Raw genomic sequence first — 24,566 nt, 5'->3', positions numbered from 1 at the left:
AGAGTGCAAAATGACTAGGATGCAAGATGGCGTCAGATATGGTCAACTCCTTGCGAGTTCCTGTGTGCAGATCTAAGTTTCCTATTTCCTATAATGGTTCTACACTCTTTAAACTTAATAGCATACGTCTAAAAATTACTAATAACTATGTTTTATCTAAACTCACAGATTTGAAGCTCCTCCAATCCTCAAAGCCAGCTTACTGAATGGACTCACAAACTCTTAGCATTCACCTGTACCTGTGTTTTGGTTTTTGCCGCTGTTTACCTATTATTTCCTTATCTATGCTATTTAACTCTGTGACCTGCCTGTATTGCTCGCAAGACAAATCTTTTCACTGTGCCTCAGTTCACATGACAATAAATTCAATTCAATTCATAAAATGAAGTCAGACCCAAGTTGACGGTTACTTATGATATCAGAATGCTTCATTATTTTGAATACCTGTATTAAATTTCCCTTTGACCTTCTCTGTTCCCAGAAGAATTCCATCCTCTCTCATCTCTCCATGTAATGGAATCGTTTATCCTTGGGGATGGAGACTGAAAAAAAAGAAACAATCCATTGAATGGAAAGGCTGACGTATCACGCAAGCGTTCCAAATCCTCCTGCTCTGACATCTACGTGTATTGATAATGACATATCTCCACAACGTTTTTTTCCTGTTTTGCAAAATTATTGAAATTTTAATGAGTGTAAAAGACCATTCAGCCCAACAGAAGCCCTCCAGACAACAGACAGAGTGGATACGGAAACAAATGAAAACTTTGTCAGGGAGTTTTCCGATCATGAGCAGATCAATGAAGATTCCCAAAGTTTGGTTTGGTACTGCTGAGTTTTTTCTCAAGTCATACAGGAGGGATTTCTGCTGGGCAAATTGTGTTTCATTGTGCACAGCCTGAAATTGTTTTGTTTCCTGTCAGAGAAACTTCAATCTCCAGACCAAGTTTGACATCTAAAGTTTAAAAAGTCCTTCAGTCTTATTGCAGTTCTGCTTTCTGCATTGTGAAAAGGTACAGGTGGAGGTGCAAAAATAATTATAAAGATGGTGCCAAAACTGTCCTGGTACAGCTGTCTGGAAAGACTCAAATACATAGAATAATGCAACATGAAAAAAAGGCCCTTTGCTCTATCATGTTTGTGCTGGTCCTCAAACCTTCTCTAGGCCCACTTTCTGGCACGTAGCCTGTAGCTAGCATGCTATGGCATTTTAATTGTTCTGAAATAGTTCTGAAACATATTGCTGGTTCCTGTCTATACTATCCTTTTCTGCATTGAATTCCAGATAACCAGCACCTTCTAGGTGAAAACAAACTCTCCTCAAATCTCCATAAAACATCCTGCTCCTTAACTAAAATCTACAGCTCCTGGATGTTGACCCTTTTACTAAGGGGAAATATTTCTTAGTATCTACCTGATACACTTCCCTCAACAGTTTGCACACCTTAGTCAGGTCCACCTCCAGTCTTCTCTGCTCTGAGGAACACAACCCCAATCTATCTTCATGAGTGAAACACTCCAGGACAGGTAATATTTTGGTAGATCTCTGCTGCAAACTGTATAAACTGGGGATCTTTTCCATAGGAAAGGGCAGACTGAAGGGAGACCTGATGCAGGGCCTTGAATTGATGATGGGGTGTGAAAGCGTACGTGTAGGGAAAGCGGTTTTATTTGTTGGGGAGAATAGAATTAGGCTTTGTAAACATATGACAGTCATGAATAAATTAAAGAAGGTATTTAGAAAAAACCTCCTCCACAAAATTAGGAACTTGGTGTTGCTGAGGTGAATTGCATAGTTGTAACTGAGTGAGACCTAGTTAAGTCTATGAAGAAGGAGTAACAGTTGACCAGCGTTGACCAGTTCTAATGGAAAGTCAATGACCTGAGACACTACCTTCATTTCTCACTCTACATACATGTGACACTTTCATACAGAGCCATAGGTTCAGATAGCATGGAAACAGACCTTTCGGTCAAACCAACCCACGATGAACATAATCCCAAACTAATCCAGTCCCACCCGCCCGTGCTTGGCCCATATCCCTCCAAACCTTTCCTATTCGTGTACTTACCCAAATGTCTTTTAAATGTTGGAACTGTACTGCATCCACCACTTCCTCTGGCATTTCACTCCACACATGAACCACTCTCTGTATAAAAAAGTTGCCCCTCAGGTCCCTTTTTTAAGTCTTTCTCCTCTCATCTTAAAAATATGCCCCCTCGTCTTGAAATCTCCCGCCCTAGGGAAAAGACGCCTGCCATTCACTGTATCTATCCCCATCATGATTTTATAAATCTCTATAATAGCACTCTTCAGCCTCCTACACTCCAGTGAAAAATGTCCAAGCCTGTTCAGCATCTCCCTGTATCTCAAACCTTCCATTGCTGGCAACATCCTTGTAAATCTCTTCTGAACCCTCTCTAGTTTAATAATATCCTTCCTATAACAGGGCAACCAGAACTGTACACAGTACCCCAGAAAAGACCTCACCAATATCCTGTACAACCTCGACATGATGTCCTATGGTGACACCGTGGTTAGCACTGCTACCTCATAGTGCTGGGGACCTGGATCCAATTCCAGTCTGTGTTGTATTTGTACATTCTCCCTGTGTCTGTGTGGGTTCCTTGTGGTTGCTCTGGTTTCCTCCCACAGTCCAAAGATGTGCAAGTTAGGTGAATTGGCTGTGCTAAGTTGCCCAAAGTATACAGAGTTGTGTAGGTTAGGTGCATTAGTCACAGCTAAATATAAGGTAGGGGGAATGGGTCTGGATGGGTTACTTTTCAGAGGGTTAGCATGGACTTGTTGGGCCAAAGGGCCAGAATTCACACTGTAGAGATTCTATTCTAATTCCTTTACACAATGGTCTGAGCAATGAAGTCAATTGTGCCAAATGCCTTCTTAACCACCCTGTCTCCCTGTGACATGGTCTAAGGATTCTGACTATGATAATGAGACACACCTACCTCAATACAGTTCCATTAAATGTGGTATGTCTTCATTAAACACTTAAAGAATAGTGCATATTTACAATGGGATCGGCTGCTTAGAAGTCCTGTAGCTTGCAGTCAATCACCAGCGCAGCAGAACAGCCTGTCGTGATGTTGCATTGTTTTCTTTGTACCTCTTCCTGTTATGATTGTATACCATACAAGGTAATATTGTCTTTCGCCCATTTATTGGGGATTCACTTGCAGCAAGGTCCTGTTTGAAGCTGTGGTTAAGTCTATTTTCTTGGTTCCCTTTCTAAAGCTAGCTTGAGAGAGAAAAAAAATAAGCAGTTGTTATCTTAAATAGTGTTATCTGCCTTCAATGCTGATAAGAAGGAAGCAATTTTTATGCCCACAGTTTATTCACAGAACAGTTTAAAAATCACTTTGCAGACTATAGCCAATCTGTGACCAAATTTCCTACACTGCCGCCTGTTCTCACATTTGCAATGTGATCTTCAATCCCGGCACCAGTATCTCCTTCAATGTTCTATTCTACCACCATGAGACAAATACAGTACTTTTCCACAACCAGCTTATGTTCATTGGATGGAAGAAGACTGAAGAGCAATTCGATGACTCAAAGTGATTAATACAATAAGGGGTGGATTAGGTCAAGTTGCCATAGTCCCAGAGAACTTCCGCATAGTCCCAGAGAACCAGAGGGCTGATTTCCCTTCAGAGAGAGAGAAAACTGGTGATGACCATACCTCAGGAAAGGGAGAGGTTAGGAAGGTAGGACCTTCATAGTAACCCCAACCTCATAGGAATTGAAACCAAAATGTTGGCATCACTTTGCTTTACAAACAGGATTGGACAAACAGGCAGAAAACTAGCCACCAGGATACATGAACATCAACTAGCCACAAAACGACATGACCCTCTCTCACTAGTATCCTCACATACAGATAAGGAAGGACACCACTTCAACTGGGCCAACACATCTATCCTAGGACAAGCCAAACAGCGACACGCATGAGAATTCCTAGAAGCATGACATTCCAATCAGAACTCTATCAACAAATGCATCAAGTTAGACCCCATCTACCACCCCCTGAGAAAAACAACCGGAAATGACATCACCATAGGTAATGATGTCACCACAGGCAATGACATCACAAACCTCAAAAAACCCAAACATATAAATAGAAAGCAGGAATCATGTGCACTGCACCATCTGAGGCCCACTGAAGGTGTTACCTAGTAGGGTGACGAAACGTCTGAAAATAAACCTTCCAGTTCAGCGAGCAAACCTACATTCATGTGTGTGCTTTTGGCTGTGTGTATTACTGCGTGTTTTGTATGTCTGTGTGTTGCTTTTACCTGTGTGTGTGTGTGTGGATGGTTTTGTCTGTGTGTGTTGGTGTATCTGTGTGCATGTGTGCGTGTGAGTGTGTGCTTTTGGCAGTGTGTGTGTCCATGGGTGAAGGTGTATGTATGTGTGTGCGCATGCATGTGCGAGTGTGTACTTTTGGCAGTGAGTACTGTCATAGCAACAACGATTACTGGTTTAGTGGCATGGAGCCATACTTTATGGCAGAAAACCAAAAGGTTTGTTTCCGCTGACCCAGAAGATTTATTCCTGTCCCTTTCCTGAACCGTGTTATCTCAGTTTCTACTGATACCTTAATGACCTCCTTTTCCAGAAGGTTTCCAAACTTGCATTGTACCGAATTTAAATGGTTTTGCTAATTTTGTCTTGGATCTCAGAAATTTCAGAATCTTACAGGACAGCAGGAGATCCTTCGGCCCATCCACTCATAGAAAGAGCTATCCAATTAGCTCCACTCCCTAGCTCTTCCCTATTTTCTCCCCTTCAGGTGTTTATCCAATTCCATTTTAAAAGTTACCATTGTATACTGATTCATTACACCTCTGTGCATAAAAACAATTCACCTGTTCCTTCTCTGTCACGTTTGCCATTCACATTAAAATTCTGTCAGTGGAAATAGTTGCAGCCAAGTTACCTTCTTAGTTACCTTATTAAACAGACTGTACCTTTTCTGTTGAAGGAGGGAAATCCCAATTTTTCGCATCACTACATCTAATTAAAGGTGATTTTGCAGAGATTGAAGGTTGCATGTTTTTACATTGGATAGCCACAAAATATATTTCTCATATCTTGATATCTGACAGATTTCACCTGTAGCAGGACAAGGGTAAAGAATATGTTTTAAGTATTGGGACTGGAAATCTCTTCTCAATAAACATTTGGTGAAAAATTGCTTAGTCCTTTTGTTGCACTGTCAGGCTTTGTACAATGGGAACACTTACAGCAATAAGGTAGTGCTGTACCTCATGGTATAAAGGGTCACTCCATATATCACACGGTGATTCAAAGGTGGTTTGGCAAAGATGTTTTTTTTGTAAAGATCAGATCATAAACTAGGTTGTCTACAGGAATAGTGCCAGAATAGATCTCTCCTTGTCTCCTGAGATTTCAAGATTTAACATTACTCTGTCACTATTTATCAACAGTGCAGGTCATTCCGCTCATGAATATTTGTGGAATCTTACTATTCACAATTTGATTTAGATTAGATTACATTTAGATTACATTACAGTGTGGAAACAGGCCCTTCGGCCCAACAAGTCCACACCGACCCGCCGAAGCGCAACCCACCCATACCCCTACATTTGCCCCTTACTTACCTAACACTACGGGCAATTTAGCATGGCCAATTCACCTGACCTGCACATCTTTGGACTGTGGGAGGAAACCGGAGCACCCGGAGGAAACCCACGCAGACACGGGGAGAACGTGCAAACTCCACACAGTCAGTCGCCTGAGGCTTTCACATATGCCCACATTACAACAATGACTTTGAGATGCTAGCCATGAAGTGCTTTGGAACCATCTTTTAAAAAGAAATGAAAAATAATTAATAGATGCAAATTGTTTCGTCCTAATCTCTAATTTTCTCGGTGGTGCGTTCATGTCTTGTCCATTTCTTGGGGTGAGTGTGGGAAATTTGATGGTCTGGTGAACATCATTTATTTGTACCATCTCCATAGGCAAAGAGTATTTGTTAAATGTGTTCACTCGCTTCACAAATAAATTATGCTTTTGGCTTAAACTTGGGTTCTGTGAAGCAGTTCATTCTCATTTTAACTGATTTTTTTTCATTGCTGATGCTGCTTCTACAATTCTAAATTGAATTTTAGTTGATTGATTCGACTCAATGTCTTATTTTTATATCCAGAGTTTCTGCAGGTACGTCTGTCTGTTTGTCTAACAAAATAAGTTGTCAATAAATCTGAATTTCATGCAGCTTTTGGCTGTATACAAACCCCTGAGCCCATTGATTTTTATATCAGTATGAAGAATGTTAATGAGAAAAATTGATATGGCCTGGAGAATGTTTGTTTCTTCATTGAAAGTTACTTGGACAATATCACCCTCACATCTGGTGGCATATCCAGCAGTTCAACACTTCAAGAAAAATATAAAACTTTGCTGCAAGCTTTGGGTTTTTTAAGAACAGCCTCCGAATCATTTTCAGATATTGCTTATCAACTTGTTCACAGATGTTATGACATGCCTCTGGAGAAGTTTGGACTTGAGTCCAGGACTTCTGGCCTGGAGGCAGGGACCATACCAATGATGCAACAAGAGCTACCAATAGCATGATAGCTCATGATAGCTCGAGCGACTGTGAATTTTGCACATTTTTCCCTGTGTCTGTGTGGGTTTCCTCCGGGTGCTCCGGTTTCCTCCCACAGTCCAAAGATGTGCAGGTCAGGTGAATTGGCCGTGCTAAATTATCCATAGTGTACAGACTAGCCATGGGAAATGCAGGGATAGGGTAGGTCAGTGTGGAATGCTCTTTGGATGGTTGGTGTGGACCTGATGGGCTGAATGGCCTGCTTCCACACTGTGGGGGTTCTATGAACACCAAGCCATTTACAAATTGTCTCTTAATATCAATCAAGTAAGCTTCAGGAGAGCAACAATACCTCACACCATTGGATCCTGTGAACCTAGCTATTTCCTAAAACCCATGGTGTTTGCCTACTCGATTAATTTGCTCTTGTGGTTGGGTGAGGCCAATTTACACTCACTGCACTTTTGATTCCAGAGATAAATTTCTGAACAAAAAGTACAACTTTGCCTCTAAAGATTCTCTTATACTTTACAGTGCCATGATTTGTTGTCATCAGCCCATTGAGCTCAATTAATCGACTCGTGTAGACACCACTCAATCAATGAAAGGGGTTGCTTAGCTCAGTTGGCTGGATGGCTAGTTTGCAGTGAAGCTATGACACCAGCAGCAAAGGTCCATTTCCTGTATTGACTGAGGTTGCCATGAAGGTCCCGCCTTCTCCATTTTACCTCTTGACTGAGGTGCAGTGACCCTCAGGTTAAGTCACCACTAGTTGTCTCTGATGAGAGACTGGGAATATGGTGACTTATGACTGAAATCAAAACATTGCTGGAGATCACAGCAGGTCAGGCAGCATCTGTGGGGAGGGAGCAAGCTAATATTTCGAGTCCAGATGACTCTTCATCAGAAGGGTCGGCACAATAGCTCAGTGGTTAGTACTGCTGCCGCACAACACCAGGGACCTGGTTTTGATTCCAGCCTTAGGTGACTGTCTGTGTCGAGTTTGCACGTTCTCCCTGTGTTTACGTGGGTTTCCTCTGGGCTCCCCCACAATCCAAAGATGTGCAAGTTTGGTGAATTGGCCGTGTTAAATTTCCCATTGTGTCCTGGATAGGTGCATAAGGCAGGCGTAAATTTAGAGTAATAGGGGAGGGGAATGGTTCTAGGTGGATTACTTTTAGGAGGGTCGGTGTGGATTGTTGAGCCAAATGGCCTGTTTCCACACCGTAGGGATTCTATTCTATTCTGTAGAACTGTCCATGGATACTGCCTGATCAGCATGGTTTCATCAAAGGCAGGTCATGCCTGACAAATCTGCTAGACTTCTTTGAAGAAATGATAAGCAGGTTAGACTAAGGAGAACCAATGGATGTTATTTACCTGGACTTCAAGAAGGCCTTTGACAAGGTGGCACACAGGATTCTACTGAGTAAGATAAGGGCCCATGGTGTCAGAGGCAAGGTGCTAGCATGGATAGAAGCTTGGCTTCTGGCAGTGGGCAGAGAGTGGGGATAAAAGGGTCCTTCTCAGGATGGCAGCTGGTGACAAGTGGTGTTCCACAAGGCTCAGTGTTGGGATTACAACTGTTCACTTTATACATTAATAATCTAGATGAAGGAACTGAGGGTATTCTGGCTAAGTTTGCAGATGACACAAAGATAGGTAGTGGGACAGGTAGCATCGAGGAGGCGGGGAGGCTACAGATGGATTTGGACAGGTTAGGCGAGTGGGCAAAGAAGTGGCAGATGGAGTACAACATGGGAAAGTGTGAGGTCATGCACTCTGGTAGGAAGAAGAGGGATGGATTGTTTTCTAAACGGAGAGAAAATTCAGTCTGAAGTGCAAAGAGACTTGGGAGTTCTAGTCCAGGATTCTCTCAAGGTAAAATTGCAGGTTGAGTCAGTAGTTAGGCAGGCAAATGCAATGATAGCATTTATTTTGCGAGGACTTGAATATAAAAGCAGGGGTGTACTTCTGAGTCTCTACAAGGCTCTGGTCAGACCACATTTTGAGTATTGTGTGCAGTTTTGGGCCCCATGTCTCGGGAAGGATGTATTGGCCCTGGAGTGTGTTCAGAGGACGTTCATGAGAAGGGTCTCAGGAATGAAAAGCTTAACATATGAGGAATATTTGAGGACTCTAGGTTTATACTCGATGGAGTTTAGAAGGATGAAGGGCGATCTAATTGAAACTTACAGAATACTGAATGGCCTAGAGAGAGTGGATGTAAGGAAGATTTTTCCATTGGTAGGAGAGACTAGGCCCCGAGGACACAGCCTTAGAGTAAAGAACTTAGAATGAAGGAAGACCTTTTTGAATGGAGGTAAGGAGAAGCCTCTTCAGCCAGAGAGTGGTGAATCTATGGAATTCACTGCCACAGAAGGCTGTAGAGCCCAGATTGTTGAGTATATTTAAGACTGAGATAGATAGATTCTTGAGTATCAAGGGGATCAAGGGTTACAGGGAAAAAGTAGGGGAATGGGGTTGAGGAACTTATCAGAGAGAAAGTGAGGGCTGCAGATGCTGGAGATCAGAGCTGAAAATGTGTTGCTGGAAAAGCGCAGCAGGTCAGGCAGCATCCAAGGAACAGGAGAATTGACGTTTCGGGCAGAAGCCCTTCTTCAGGAAGGGCTTATGCCTGAAACATCGATTCTCCTGTTCCTTGGATGCTGCCTGACCTGCTGCGCTTTTCCAGCAACACATTTTCAGCTGAGGAACTTAGCAGCCATGATTGAATGGCGGAACAGACCCGATGGGCTGAATGGCCCAATTTCTGCTCCTATGCCTAATCGTCTTATTATCTGCTGTGATTCTTTTCTTATATAAGTCTAATACAGAATCGTGCTTGTTATACACCCTCACTTTGTTTCTTGCTTCTCGCTTCTCCAACAGTCTCATGACACTGGGTATTGTCTTTCAATGATTTATAAACTGCCACCACTTATCTTTCAGCAGTATGTCCCTTTGTCCCCTTATCTTGCATTTCTCGCGTAATTTAAGATATTCTTCAGGATTAACCTTTTCGACACAACTTGCATATTTTATTGCTATCATTAACATTCCCTCACATACGCCTCTTTCTGAGCTTTCCAGTAATTCACTGATCCACAGGGGATGAAAACTATGAGGATATACTGCACTGCTTCTTCTTATAGACTGGTCAGAACTGAATATTCTGTTCATAGAACATAGAACATTACAGTGCAATACAGGCCCTTCAGCCCTCGATATTGCACCGACCTGTGAAACCAATTTGAAGCCCATCTATCCTACATTGTCCCATTTTCATCTCTATGTTTATCCAATGACCATTTAAATGCACTTAAAGTTGACGAATCTCCTACTGTTGCAGGCATTCCACATCTCTCCTCCTCTCTGAGTAAAGAAAATACCTCTGACATCTGTCCTCCATCTGTCACCCCTCAATTTAAAGCAATGCCGCCTCATGCTAGCCATCACCATCCGAGGAAAAAGGCTCTCATCGCCCACCCTATCTAACCCTCTGATTATCTTATATTTCTCAATTAAGTCACCTCTCAACCTTCTTCTCTCTAATGAAGGAGAAAGTGAGGTCTGCAGATGCTGGAGATCAGAGCTGGAAATGTGTTGCTGGAAAAGCGCAGCAGGTCAGGCAGCATCCAGGGAACAGGAAAATCGACGTTTCGGGCATAAGCCCTTCTTCAGGAATGAGGAAAAGCTTTCCTGAAGAAGGGCTTATGCCCGAAACGTCGATTCTCCTGTTCCCTGGATGCTGCCTGACCTGCTGCGCTTTTCCAGCAACACATTTCCAGCTTCTCTCTAATGAAAACAGCCTCAATTCCCTTTCCTCATAAGGCCTTCCCTCCACACCAGGCAACATCCCAGTAAATCTCCTCTGAACCCTTTTCAAAAATTCCACATCATTCCTGTAATGCGGTGACCAGAATTGTACACAATAAATATTCAGTTCATGTCCTGCCTGAAGTTTACATGTCAGGATGTATCTTAAATCAGAAATCTGGTTCTGCATGCTGTTTGCTTTGTTAATTGCCACTCTGCACAGCAGTGTTGAGTCTTATGTCACTCTGCAATCTTTTTCCACCTCTTCCCACATTAGTCTCAGCTTGAGTCATGTAGTGAAGGGTTTGAATCCTGACCCAGATGGCATTAGATTAGATTAGATTACTTACAGTGTGGAAACAGGCCCTTCGGCCCAACAAGTCCACACCGCCCCACCGAAGCGCAACCCACCCATACCCCTACATTTACCCCTTACCTAACACTACGGGCAATTTAGCATGGCCAATTCACCTGACCTGCACATCTTTGGACTGTGGGAGGAAACCGGAGCACCCGGAGGAAACCCACGCAGACACGGGGAGAACGTGCAAACTCCACACAGTCAGTCGCCTGAGGCGGGAATTGAACCCGGGTCTCAGGTGCTGTGAGGCAGCAGTGCTAACCACTGTGCCACCGTGCCGCCCCATTAGTGACTGGACACTATTGCTCTGGCTCTGAGTTCTGAATTTAACTTCAGGGGGATACTTGACTCTTGAGGATGCCCACCTCCTATCCAGACTCATGCTCTGCCACTCTCAGTACATCTTTCTTCACTTGTTCTTGCTCACCTCAACTGAAGAAGGGTCATTGGACTTGAAACGTTAACTCTTTCTTTCTGCACATTGACCTGTTGAGTTTCTCCAGCACTTCCTGTTTTTATTTCAGATTCTGGGGATGTGCAATCTTACCCTGGTAGCTGGTGGAATTTAGATGAATTCATGAATATGAAATTGAAAGCTACTCTTAGTAATGATAATCGGGAAACAATCATTGACTGATATAAAGTCGCATCCAGTTCACTGATGGTCTTCAGGAAAGGAAATCTGCCTTCCTTTCACGCTCTAGGCCACCACTGTATGGTGAGTCAATGGGTACCACTGCTACCTCACAGTGCCAGGGACCTGGGTTCGATTCCAGCCTTGAGTAACTGTCTGTGTGGAGTTTGTACATTCTCCCTGTGTCTGCGTGGGGATGTTCTGGTTTCCTCCCGCAGTCCAAGGATGTGCATGTGAGGTGGGTTTGCCATGCTAAATTGTCCTGTGGTGGATCCGGGACTAGGTAAAGTCTAGGTGCATCCACCCTGGTAAAAATGCAGGTTTACAGGTATAGGGGTGGACAGGGTGCCAATTCAGAGAGTTGGTGCAGACTCAATAGGTCACATGGCCTCTATCTGCACTGTCCAGAATCAATGACTCTGAACCAGAAGGACAAAACATTTATTGCTGGTAAGTGAGGAATTTTATTTTCTTGTGGGACAAGTGAGTGCATAACAATGTGGTTGACTCTGAATTGCCCTCTGAAATGGATCTGTCAATCACTCAGTTTAAAGGCTTTTGAGGATGGCCACCAAAAATCGGGCTTGCTAATCGCACCTGGGTCTCATGAGATATTATATCAGTTCTTGAAACGTACTCAATAGCAGGAGTGTGTCCTATCTCCAAGATGCACTGCAGATATTTACCAAAGATCCTCAGACAGCACCTTTTAAACCTACAACCACTTCCTTCTGGAAGGTAGCAGATATAAAGGAACTCCATCCCCTGAACGTCCCCCTCCAAGCCACTCAACATCGTGACTTGAAAATATGTCGCTGTTCCTTCACTGTCACTGGGTCAAAATCTGGAATTCCCTCCCTAACAGCATTGTGGGTCAACCCACAGCACATGGACTGCAGCGGTTCAAGAAGGCGGCTCATCACCACCTTGTCAAGGGCAACCAGGGACCAGCAATAAATGCTGACCCAGCCAGTGACACCCACATCCCATAATTGAATTGTAAAAAAGTTCACAGGTTTGCTTAAATATAGCTGGTGGCGATTTCTCTTTATTTTTCCAAAAATATGCAACAGTTTCTGTGTTGCCAAGTTTATATTCAGCTCAGCCATGATCTGACTGAATGGCATATCAAGGTTGGAAGGTCTAAACGACCTCCTGTTCGTAGGCTTCACGAATCAAAAACTGGGCTCTTCAGACTTACGACCTGTATGTCAACTTAATTCATGAGCAAAAGGTCCAGGCTGCATGGCCGCTGAGTATATTTTGCACAATGGATGGATGCCAGTGAGTTACAAGGTAGTAATTCAGCTGAGTTCTCCTGATAACACCATAAACCAGATATTGAAAGTTGAGCGATTCATGAACATCACTCATTTTCTGAAACTGAATTACAGCTTTTAAAACTCACCATGAGATTTTTTTTGTTCTTTATAAGACTTCAGTATATTTTCTTTTATTAAATAAAAAATGTTTACATTTTATTTTATTACCTTTTTTTTGGCAAGCATCCGCCAAGTACAGTGATCCAGATGGACGTGATAAAGACATTCCGTTGGTGACCTTGCAGGCAGAAGGTGCATGACTGGTTCTGCAGATGATTTCTCTTTAGCCAAACACAGGGCACTATATCGTATTCTATTCATAATATTTTGTACATATGACATCGTTTATAATCCACTTGAAGCTGTTATTACCAGGAGAGTGATGGATAATAGATTCATAACTAGGGTCAGATGATGTGGAGTCAAGGGATAGGGAGTATAGTAAATAAGTAACTGGCTACAAAAGAGAAAATAGAGAGTTGGAGTTAAGGGCAGCTCTTGAGACTGGCAAAAAGTGGGGAGTGGTGTTCCACAGGGACTGGTGACAGACCACTGTTGTTCACAATTTACAGTTATGATTTGTACTCTGTACTAATTAGCACAGTTTCTAATTTAGCGGCAGCGCCAAATTAAGAAGACGATTCAAAGGAAGAAAACATGAATAAATTGGGCTTTTTACAGGTAAATGTATGGAATTATGGATAGGTGTGAGGTAATGTATTTTGGGATAGAAGAACAGTGGCAGCATCCCTAACTCTAGACGAGAAGCTTTAGTTTTGAGTATGTGGAGTTGTTGGCCTTGGAAGATGCATTCATAATGTGGCTAAGCAAGACACTAAGTATTAGACAGTTTCTTGGTCAGCCATCCTGCAGAAAGCAATGGCAAATCATAGTAATAGTTTGTAATCAGTGTGGACTAATTCATTGGAAGTCCAAGGCCCGAACCTTGGAAAAGCGAATGAAAGAAATGATACAGTGTTTTTGTAGGAAGCAGAGGGAACTTAGCATGGTATGTGGATGATATGTAATGAAATGGGTGAAGAGTTTTAAGTGTACAGACATACAAGTCACTAAAGGTAGTTTTATGCTTTGATAAAGGCATTTAAATAAATCAAAGCAAACACTGGGATTTAATTATAGAGGGATGCTGCTAAAAAGCAGGAAGTCATGTTAAACCTCAACAGGATTGTGGTTAGAATATACTTCAAGTAATGTGCACATATTAGAAAAAAATACACCCAGGCAGTCCTTGCATCGTGAACAGGTTCCATTCCTGAGTCCATTTGTCAAGTCGATTTGGATGTAAGTCAGAACACAACACACATGAATATAAAGTAATGGCCAATAGGTACGGGAAATGCTCATTTGTCAAATCTTTAACATGACACCCTTGTCTGGGAAAGTATTTGTAAATACAAGGATTTGTATCTTGGATGCTTATAAATCAGGGATTCTCTACGGAGTCATTGGAGGAAAGATTACTAGAATAATACCAGAACTGGAGATAATGATGGGGAAAGACTAAAAATTTTGAGGCCCTTTTGTCCAGAAAAAGAGAGGGCTGAGAAGTGACCTGATAGAAGTTGCTAAATATATTAATTACAGCTAGTTCTTCTGTAACATGTAGGTTATATTCTTCCGCAACCCCACGTTATGGGAAAACTGCGCTTTAGAAACAGCATTTAAAGTGTTACTGATGTAATCATGTTACAGCAGCGCAGGTTTTAGAAGTTCATGTTTTAGAAACAACGTCCCCAATTTGCCAATTGTGTTATTGTGAATTCACGCATTATAGCAGAAAGACCAGTAGGTATAAAGAAGATGTTTTCAGTTGTGGTGGATTAGAAAACTAGAGGCAATAAATAGAAGATGGTCGCTGATAAATCCAATTGAGAATTTAATAGAAATTGCTTTCAATGAAGAATATTGAGAATATTTCATTAGGGGTTGTATAGTATGTTGAAGAAGTTAGAAAACACAAACTCAGTGAACTCAGATATCACAGTCAAACTACATATATTGGATATGTTATTATAATGACAGTAATTGACATTTACGTAGCACCATCACAAATGTATAATTATTGTAATATAGACATTTTAATTGATAACCATTAAAAGTGCAATTTTGCTTCAGACCTATGAATTGTGATTAAACATTTTTCTTCAAGATGGAAGTATAGATGGATATATTAGCTCATTTCGGAGTTGTTCAGACATTGTCATGTCTAGAACAGATTTAGTTAGAGGCAAATAATCTGGAATCCAAGGTAGAGAAGCAGGAGACTAGAAGAATACAGTAAGCCAGACATCGTCAGGAGGTGGAGACGTCAATGTTTCAGTGAAGAGTTGCACACAAAATGTTCATCTCTCCACCTCCTGATGCTGCCTGGCTTGCTGTGTTCTTCCAGTCTCCTGCTTGTCTATCTCTAGAACCAATGACATAGTCATCCAAATGAAAGGCTCCTCCAGGTACATCCATTGAATCTTCTAAAGGTGTGAAAAATCATAGCTTCCTTGGAGATGGCAAGGAATCAGGAAGATATTTAAAGGGATCTCAGCATGATTAACAATCCCTTATTGGAGCAGCATAGCAGGGGTTTAGAGTTTTGAATGGGATGAAGTTTGGCTGAGATTAACCATTTCATGCATAACGTTCAGGAAGAGCTCTGATAGGCATCATCAGCGTGGGTTATTGACCCAAGGAGGCCTTGGGGAAGGCGCTCGGAAATCAATTGGTCAGCATGAATGAGTCGGATCTTAGGGTCCGTTTCCATACTGTACATCTCTATGACTCTAATTGCTATCCTGCTAAAAGAGTCGAGGCAATCTATAAGGGCAGTAACCACAGAACCGACAAGGATTGAAAACCTCTTTCTTCCAATTCCTGCTGACTGTATTGACTATTTAATCTGAGATGTCATCACAGTTGCTGAATCTTACTTTAACCCTTTCACCTCAGAAACAGAAACTTCACAAAAAAGGGCCTAAAATGATCTTAAAGGCAAATCTTGTTTTAATCTTTGTAAGTATCTTTACCTGCTTTTAATCTTTGTGTATGTATTTTAGGTAATAACTTCATTATTTTTGCTTGAGAAGCTGCCATAGTTATTTTGTAGTAAATTTAATCAATATCGTGTTGAAGACCAACATTTTGCTGCTGTGTGTTTGTTAAAACTGAATCACTCACAAATTAAAAGGTAATTATATGCACATATACACACGGATGCAGACAAATGCTCAGATCATGGACCAATTAGAAGAGACGTCTTCAATGTGGTCATGACAAGCACCTACAATTTAATAAAACCTTTCACGTTTAGGGTGTAGGTTTGCTTGCTGAGCTGTAGCTAAACCTCAACCTGAGCTACAAACCTTGCAACCTTTCACGTTATTTCATAAGAACACTTTTATTTTAAAAGTTACCCCCATGAAATATTCGGACAGGTAAGGAAAATAATAATCAAACAAAAATAATAGTCAAAGGAAAATAACAGGGAAAGGAAAATAATCGTCAAAGAGGGAAGTTTTGGGGAATATCCAGATGGACAATAGAGGCTGAGAGGATTAGGGAGGAAATTCCAGGATATTGGCAGCTGAAGGCATCTCACTCTAAGTTATATGTTCCTATTCCTAGTCCTGTATTATAAGTTAAAATACAAGAAACATGTTTTATGATTTGGCCCTGGACATCAACATATGTGATGGAATTTCTTATTCAAATCCAATTTCTATTTACAATAAATATTTCTGTGAAATTTGTGTATTTCTCTCTGTCTTAGTAAGTACTATAGTGGGAGCTTTTTAATTCATGTTAAAGTAAATGGCTGGAAGATCGTGAGGATAAATGTCAGAAATGGCTAAGTTTCTCCTCAGTTATACATTTGTGGAGTCTGGGCATTGCTGCAGAAGCTAAAATTGTTGTCCATACATAATTGCCCTTGAGATGATGGTGATGAGTTGCTGTCTTGAACTACTGCAGTGCTGGGTTGTGGTGTGACCTACAATACTAAGAGGGCGTTCCAGGATTTTGAATCAGTGACACTAGAAGCATCATGATATTGTTCCAAGTTAAGATGGTGATTGGCTGGGAGGGGACCTTGTGGGTTTGGTATTCCCATGTATCTGCTGCTCCTGTCCTTCCAGATGTCAGACATTCAAGGGTTTAGAATATGCTGTCAATGGAGCCTTGGTGAGTTTCTGCAGTGAATCTTATAGATGGTACCCACTAATGCCACTGAGTGTTGATGGTAAGTGTGTGAGTTTTAATGGATGAGGTGCCAATTGATAGCTGCTTTGTCCTGGATGGTATCAAACTATTGACTGTTGTTGGAGTTGCACTCATCCAGAGAAGTGATGAATGTTCCATCACAATCCATGTAGATGGTGGAAAGGCTTTGGGGAATCAGGATGTGAGCTACTTTCTGCAGAATTCCCAGCCTGTGACCTGCTCTTATAGTCACTGTATTTATATGGCTTGTCCAGGTCAGCTTATTATCAATGATAACCCGTAGGATGTTGATAGTAAAGGGGATTCAAAGACGGTGATGCCATTGAACACCAAGGAAGATGGTTAGATTCTTGCTTGTCAGAGATGGTCACTACTGCAACGTGATTGGTACTAGTCACTTGTCAGTCCATGATTCAATGTTGTCCAGGACATACTGCATATGAGGAGTATCTGAGGAGACACGAATGGTGCAGAATATTGTGCAATCAACAGAGGAATTCTCCAATTTGACCTTATGAAGGGAGGAAGGTCATTGATGAAGGGACTGAAGATGGTTGGGCTAGGAAACTACCCTGAGGAACTCCTGCAGAGATGTCCTGGAGCTGCGATGACTGACCTCCAATAAGAATAGCTATCTTCCTATGTGCCAGGCATGACTCTAACCGACGGAGAGTTTGCCTCCGGAACCCATTTATTCCAGTTTTGCTTGGATTCTTTGTCGAATGCAATCAAGGACAGTCACTCTTACCCTATCTCTGGAGCTTAGCTCTGTTAATTACTATTTCTACGAATTCAGAAGGAATGAATCACTTATTTTTTGGGTGGCCACTTCATCCACAAATGTTCTCCATTCAACATAATTTCTTTGATGCATTGTGGAAAAGTCATGCATTCTACATCTTACTTTCAAAGCTGACTGAGAAATAATGAAGGATAATCCTTTAACTGTACATCTTCTCAGTGTGGCTGGAATCTTAGCCTATAGGAGGTTTGCCTGGGTGTTGCTATGCAAGGCATGGTCCATTTTAACAGTCGGGGCCTGGTTAACATTGACGTGATGAGAAACCTCCCTGAAAGTGAGAAATGGTCATATTATTTTAATCAAAATTGGTAGTTGAGACCTGAAAAGCTGGGGAAGGCATGAAGGTTTTGATATATAATGAAATATGGATCGCTGTTTGCTACAGAAAATGTGTAGGAAATTCTCAAACCTTTACTAGCAGAATTTTTTGAAAGAAAGTTTGTTTTTTTTCACATATAAACAAAGCCAATTGACTTTGATGAAAAGTAACACTTTTAGACCATAATTTAGCTGGCAAGGAGGTCTAATGACATTTAGTCGCACTGAAACTATGAAGGAGACACAAAGTTGAGTTTGGCCTTCATACAACATTCAAACCTCAGTGAAACATAGAGAAGACTGCCACACAATATCTATTTCATTGGGGGTGGGGTCATTGGGACTGAGGGGTGCAGGTTGGAGACAAGAAAAAGTCAGCTATGGAAATCCAGCTAATGTAAGTTGAAGCAAGTTGAGCCAGAGATTGTGAGAAAATGATATTCCTTGATACTCCTGCCTTCTTTATTTGTCTTCATCTGACATGTTGCTAATTTCATCAGCAAGCTTCAAGGTAAAAAGAAATGAAGAGACATGAGACTTACTAAGGTGATATCTAACTACATGGTTTAAACAAGAACCATTCATTTCTTTGAATGCTGTAGGGTGGGTTTTAACTGGACAGTACGAAACATTTCTGCCAACTTCTGGAAGAAAGCTATAAACAGCATTGTAAAGATTGCTCCAACGTTGCAGTTCAGCAACTGGATCAGCTGCTGAAGAGTATGATAATGATTGAAACGTGGTTGGCTAGGAGGATCTCATTGAGTATGAGTTCCCTGAGTGGGGCTGTTAATCTGGGGCCAATCAGGGAGCCCTAGCTGACAGATATGGGCGGCACGGTGGCACAGTGGTTAGCACTGCTGCCTCACAGCGCCAGAGACCTGGGTTCAATTCCCGACTCAGGTGACTGACTGTGTGGAGTTTGCACATTCTCCCCGTGTCTGCGTGGGTTTCCTCTGGGTGCTCCGGTTTCCTCCCACAGTCCAAAGATGTGCGGGTCAGGTGAATTGGCCATGCTAAATTGCCCGTAGTGTTAGGTTAAAGGGGTAAATGTAGGGGTATGGGTGGGTTGCACTTCGGCGGGTCGGTGTGAACTTGTTGGGCCGAAGGGCCTGTTTCCACACTGTAAGTAATCTAATCTAATCTAATCTAATATAAACAGGAGTGTCAGAGCGTCTCCTCACTCCAGTGACTGGCTCTGAGCTAGCTGGTCTGAGCCTATAGAATGTGCATGTGTAAATAGCGGGTGACATGGACTCTGGATGCTGGCCTCCATGGAGTTTTTCAAGCATGATCAGTGGAAGATAACTGCTTCAATGTGAAACAACGTGCAAGATATTTGAATCTAATGGGTGTATTAGTGACTACAGAGTGTTTTGTATTGTTAACTTATTAAAGACATGATTACTGAATTTGAGCTTTGGAGAATTATGTTTTTATTTCTCAAATTAATTTGTTTAAACTGTAGACTCTCTCAAGGATAGACCAATTTGTTCTACAGCATTGAGAGGCAGTTGAGTGAGTTCCAGTCAGTAAGAATTTGTGCAGCCCCAATTAGTTGGTTAAAGAAATGGCTGTGTGTTTGGAGAGAGGGGTGGAAGACCTGTAAACAGTAATATATGGCATAAAAGGACCAATGCAATGCACAGCCATGTATTTGATTCTGCCACGTATAACCTCAGTTTGATTGCCTCAATAAATCATTGCAAGTGCAAACACTTGTAGTACTTAAAAAAAAATTAATCGAAAAATAAGTTTTCCATATGAAGCTAACAAACATAAAATTCTTCCTTAAATGTGCAGTTTAGTCTTTTTTTTAGTTTTGAGGGGTAAGCATCAATATATTCATTCTTGGGTATCAAACTTGCAACCATCAGAAATGGCTGTCCCATTGAATCAGGATGTAACAATGTTCTCTTTTATTTTATCACCGACTGTTCCCTGCACTGTGGAGCTGCATTAATGTATTTGCCTGTTACCTGACTGGTTAAGTGGCTGTTAAATCATTTGGGAAGCAGCAAATGACTGATATTGTAGGCCATTTTTCAGCTGCTAAGGATAATAGAATCACACAGTACCAATTCGCCCAGTGGAAAATTGAAGTAATTAGAATTTCTATTCATCACCCTTATAATAAAAAGGGAAAATAGCAAGATCAACATGCTGATTAAAGTGGAAAATATCCTCATTATAACCTTCAGTCTCATTTGTAATGAGGAATTGATTCGGCTTTCTTTAAAATGGGTTAAAAGCAGTATGAACCACTCTTACTTAGCATCTGCTTCGCTCCGAGTTTTAAAAAAATCATTAACCCAAATTTTTTTTTTGGAAGGACAATTGCCCTTGCACAATCTCTCCTGTCTTCAGAATACCCATCCCTCTGATCTGGAACTCACATTTGACATGTTAGTATTTTCTCCTCTTTAAAAGATAAATGTAGGGTAAGAACATTTCTGGGACACATTGTGCCGTAGTGTGCCTACCAGCAAAGGTTTAATTTTTAAAATTCACTCATGGGGGTTCATGGTTGTTGCTGGCTGGCCAGCATTTATTTCCTGTTAATAGTTGCCCTTGAATCACTGCAGCTTATAGAGTCAGAGATGTACAGCATGGAAACAGACCTTTCGGTCCAACTCGTCCATGCTGATCAGATTCCTAACCTAATCTTGTCCCATTTGCCAGCACTTGGCCCATTTCCCTCTTAAACCCTTCGTCTTCATATTCCCATCCAGATGCCTTTTTACTGTAGGCAGATCCACAATGCCCTTAAGGAGGGAGTTCCAGGATTTTGACCCTGTGACATTGAAGCAATGAAGATATATTTCCAAGTCAGGATGGTGAGTGGCTTGGAGGGGAACTTGCAAATAGTGGTGTTCCTAATAATCCTTATCCTTCTAGATGGAAGTGGTTGTGGGTTTGAAAGGTGCTGTCTGAGGATCGTTGGTGAATTTCTGCAGTGCATCGCGTATTCAGTACACACTGCTGCAACTGAGCATCGGTGGAAGAGGGAATGGATGTTTGTGGATGTGGTGCCAATCAAGTGGGTTGCTTTGCCCTGGATGATGTCAAGACTTTTGAGTGTTATTGGAGCTGCACTCATCCAGGCAAGTGGGGAGTATTCCATCATGCATCTGATATTATCTTTTATCATTAATGGGGTGAGAGCATCACTGGCTAGGGCAGTATATATTACCTGACACAAATTGCCTAGAAGGCAGCTGAAAGTCAATGACTTTGTTGTGTCATATATAGGAGTCATATATAGGCCAGACCATGTAAGGATGGGCGTTGCCTTCCCTGAAGGACCTTAGTGAATGTCGTGTCCTGAAGATGGTGGACAGGCTTTGGGGATGTTGAAGTGAGATATTTCCTACAGTATTCTCATGGAAGTTGACTTTTAATTTACTATCTTTACAATTGCTGTTGTCTTTGAGGATGAGGATGGGATCCACCATAGAGGTATCTCCATCTTGAATCAGCTGGACAAAATTGTAATGGTTTTGTAAAACAATGGCTGCCAGACTGCAAGAAAACCTCTCCACAGTATGGTCATTGGTGCCTGCAACTCTGGTGGGTTAGGGGTCCTGGAGGATTGGAAAGTGAACAGAGGCCCCATTTCCTTTACTCTCTCCACTGCCCAATCCGGCAAGTAGCTTTTTAAACTTGCCAGCTTCAATCTCAGGGCAATGCCAGCCTGTTACCCTGCTGTGCGACAAAATAACTTGCACCTCATTAGCCCGACAGCGCCAACCTTTTGATTGGACAATGGGATCATTGCAGGACACCTGGCTACCATCATGCCAATTAAACTCCTCTGGTGATTTTCTCAACCCCCTTCACCAAACCTCTTGCACCTCTTTCTCAAAACAGCACTATCCCTAAAATTTCAACCCACCCCTGTACCAAAAATATTAAGTCCTCTTACTCTTTCCCATTTAGTCGTGCATTGACTGGTTTTGGAATGTATTAGTAATTGGAGTTTAGAATAATGTGACCTTATTAAAAAATAGAAGCTTCTTGGGGAAGTTGATAGGGTAGATGTAGGAAGGTTTGCGGGAGAGTTTAGGACTACAGGGAATAATCTCAGACTAATGGGTCACACATTTAAGACAGAGCTGAGGAGAAATTTCTTCTCTCAAAGGTTAGTGAGTGAATCTGTGGAATTTTCTACAACAGAGAGCTGTCAAGGCTGGGTCATTAATTATATTCAAGGCTGAGATAGATAGGTTTTTAATCTGTAAGGGGATCAAAGGTTAAGGCAGGAAAGTGGGTGAGAGGATTATCAGATCAGTCATGATGTCATTCAATGGAAGAGTAGACATGATGGTTCTGCATGGCTGACCTTTGCCTTTACATGGGAGGGCGATGACCTCATGATATTATCACTGCTGTTAATTCAGAGATCCAGGGATGTTCTGGCAACCCTAGTTCGAGTCCAGCAGATGGTAGACATGTAGGTAGATGGTGGAATTCCAATCCAACAGAAACCTGGAATTAAGTGTCTACTGGTGACCATGAATCCATTTCTGATTTTCAGGAAAAGCCTATCTGGTTCATTAATGTCCATGAAGGAAGGAAACTATCATCCTTACCTGGTCTGACCAATATAGATTAAGACACACAGCAATGTAGTTGACTCCGAACTGGCCTCTGGGCAATTAGGGATGGGCAATAAATACTGGCCTAGCATCCTCACCCTCATCCCGAATGAATTTTTAAAAAAAACTCTGATGGTCTTTCCTTATGTGTACTGGTTCTTCACTGGAAGTGAAAGAGGGATGTATGACATGCTGGAAGATGTCAACACTAGGTGAATTCAACTTGATACAAGTTTTTAAAAAGGTTATAACTGACTGACCTGATCCTCAGACACCTCTGAAAGTATTCTTGGGTGAGTGGTTGAGCTTCTTGATATGACAATGGGACAGAGTACACGTCTACCATGTGCAAACCAGACTGAGAGTCAATTGTTCAATAGACTTTCAAGAAGGTAGACAGACTTATTCTTCATTCCCAGAATAATGTCCAGAGTCTGTCTGGGAGAGTCTAGGACCACAGGGAATAATCTCAGACTAAGAGTCGCACATTTAAGACAGAGAAGAGGAGGAATTTCTTCTGAGGGTACGACTTGTTTTGGCAATTCTTCCACGTGCCCTCACCAATATAGACAACCCAAGAGTGTGCCGCTGAGGGAAGTGAACTTCTCCACCACTGACAGATCCTGAGAATGGTCTGAATCCATGAGCAAGTGCTTTCTGGAGTAGGCTGGTACTTCCCTTTGTGGTGTTGGTAAGGCTGATGATTTCACACATGTCGAAGAACAACTCCACGCGGTGTTCATGGGGCGGGGCGATGTGAAGCAACAAAAGAGAATTTGACATCCGTCACAAGGATCAGATCCTTTTTCTGCAACTTGTCAAACCCATTGACTCACTGGGAAAATATTCACCATCCCAAAACACATCAATCAAAGACTAATCAGAAAGTGAGAGGGGACTGGAAAGGGAAAAAATAATGTTTCAGTGGAATAAAACCTTGTCTGATCTCTATCTTGGACTTTGTGTTCAGGCTTGAGCACGCTATGTAGGAAAAATGATAAATAAACTGCCTTTTCCCCATTATTCTTAATTCCCTTCCTGATTAAAAATTTGTCTATCTCAGCCTTGAATATACTTAAAAGCCAGCCTCAACACCGTCTGCAGTAAAGAATTCCACAGATTCATTATTGTCTGAGTAAAGTAGGTCCTCAGCATGGTGGCTCAGCAGTTAGCACTACTGCCTCACAGTACAAGGGATCTGTGTTTGATTACAGCCCTGGGTGACACTCTGTGTGGAATTTGCACATTCTCCCCACACTTGGGTGGGTTTCCTCCATGGTACTCTGCTTTCCTCCCAAGTGTTCAGGGATATGCAGGCTAGATGGATTATCCATGGGAAATGCATGGTTACAGGGGCAGGAGGGCGTGTCTGGTGAGATGCTCTTTGGAGGGTTGATATGGACTTGATGGGTTGAATGGCCTGCTTAGATACTGTAGGGATTCTATGAATTTAAACATGTGGCCAAGCCCTTAATCTGCGATTATCCAAGAATAGGATACTCCTAGATTTTCCTGCAACAGGAATCAACCTTTCCGCATCTACCCTGTCAAGTCCACTGAGAATCTTATATGTACCAATAAGGTCACCTCTCATTCTTCTAAACTCCAATGACTACAGGCCCAGCCTACTCAACGGCTCATCATAAAACAATCCCTCCATACCTGGTATCAGCCTGCCTCCAATGCTAATGCATCATTCCTGAGATCAGGGAAATAAAATTTTCCTTATCAGTTTTCCAGAAACAGTTTTCCAGCTGTGGCCTAGCTAGTACCTTGTATCATTTTAGCTAAACCTACATACTTTATATTTAATTCCCTTTGAAACAAAGGCCAGCATTCCATTTATATCCCCATATTACCTGCTGAATTTGAATGTTAGCTTCTTG

The sequence above is a fragment of the Chiloscyllium plagiosum genome, unplaced genomic scaffold (assembly GCF_037043375.1).
Source record: "Chiloscyllium plagiosum isolate Xiang-an unplaced genomic scaffold, Cpla_swu_hap1 HiC_scaffold_19, whole genome shotgun sequence".
Taxonomy (NCBI): domain Eukaryota; kingdom Metazoa; phylum Chordata; class Chondrichthyes; order Orectolobiformes; family Hemiscylliidae; genus Chiloscyllium; species Chiloscyllium plagiosum.
This window is presented reverse-complemented; position numbering follows the sequence as displayed.